Consider the following 1597-nt stretch of genomic DNA (forward strand, 5'->3'; position numbering starts at 1 on the left):
AGGTTTTCGATGTTTGATTATGAATAGACGGGTTAAATAAAATATATAACCTTATCCTTAAGATTTCTCATTTTTGGGTCCACCAGAATCCATGAGACGTTCAGGCTGCCTCTGAAAAACATGAGTCTAAATAAAACCTCACTTTCCCTTTTTTTAATCTTCAAGGAACACATTTTACTTGACTGGAGTTACRGATGTGCTTTCTTTGAGGAACCTGTTAGCAAAAGTTAAGATGGTTGCTCCAGCAGCTCCATCCACTGACCCCACTTCTCCCTCCTGCCCCTTTTTGTCCCCTAACTCATCCCCCACCCCCACCCAATATTTAGACAAGGCATTTGAGGCAGTCCCTCCCACCCATTCTTTCTACAGGCCCCCACCGTGAGCCCCCTCTCCACTGGTATTTTGGCTCAATTCGTCTTTGTCAGGGACGTCCCGGCGATCTGTCTGAGTGCAGACATCTCATGGTGAGACGTAAATGTTCTGATAAGCTGCGAACAATGTTGTTACAAGTTAATGATCCAGCCTGGAAACATGATGTTTAAACTTGGCAACTATGTTCCCATAGACACCCCCTCCCCCCACCAGACACCCCGCTTCACATTCAGAYCTRACAAACTATTAAACACATTCAGATAATGTATCATTTCTTCTAATCTAGACTTAGATCAACAATAAGTACAGAATAAATCATTGTTATAATTATGAGAAGGCTTTGATCATGTTCAGTGTTAACACTTACAAGATTGTTTTATTTTTGTCAGTAAAACAGCTGTTTCATGTCTTGGTCCAAAAAGCTGCTGAGAGCAAAACTTCACACACTTACAGTAGTTTAYGTAGAGCAGGCAGCAGACAGTAACTCTCCAAGTCACATTGTAGCTCAAGGATGCATCAATCATTGTGATTTTATATGTTTATAATGCAACACAAAAATTGTCCATATCTCCAGAAAATTAGCCTAACAACTTTCATTTAAAGCTGCAGTCTGTAACTCTGATAAAAATATAATTTAACATATTTGTTAAAACTGTTATGCCCTGACAGATTGATATTAGAAAGATAATCTCTGAAAAAACAAAAATCCTCTGACTCCTCCCTGCAGTCCTACAGCCATCTGTTCAAATCTGCCGCTTCTGAACGAAAAGAGCAAATCAAAGCCCAGAGGTTTGTCTCACAGGTGTCAATGAAGTTCGTGAATGAACTGCTCATATCCAGCACCACCACCACCCACCACCACCCTGCCCACAGCTCCTGACTCAGGCCGTGCTGTGTGGGAAGAGCTTAGGAAGGTGGGCTGAAGCTTACAGATAGCAAGTGGGAGGGACCTGAAGGTTGTATCTGTTCAAACTTTTTTTAAGTCCAGGGTTTTTCCAGAAACTACATACAGCAATTTTAACATTTGGTTTATATCAGGGGTTCTTAACCTTTTTGACCTCGGGGCCCAATTTATTGAACATAAAGTGGCACGAGGCTCAGTCAGACATTACTTTTTTTTTCTTTTTCTTTTTTTTGATGGCCTCCCTTCTCCCCCTTTAGCCATCCTCTCCACACCTTTATTATGTTTTTGTTTTTTTTCAGTCAGACATTACTTTTTTTTTCT

Source organism: Austrofundulus limnaeus, unplaced genomic scaffold (assembly GCF_001266775.1).
Source record: "Austrofundulus limnaeus strain Quisiro unplaced genomic scaffold, Austrofundulus_limnaeus-1.0 Scaffold1509, whole genome shotgun sequence".
Classification (NCBI taxonomy): Eukaryota; Metazoa; Chordata; class Actinopteri; order Cyprinodontiformes; family Rivulidae; genus Austrofundulus; species Austrofundulus limnaeus.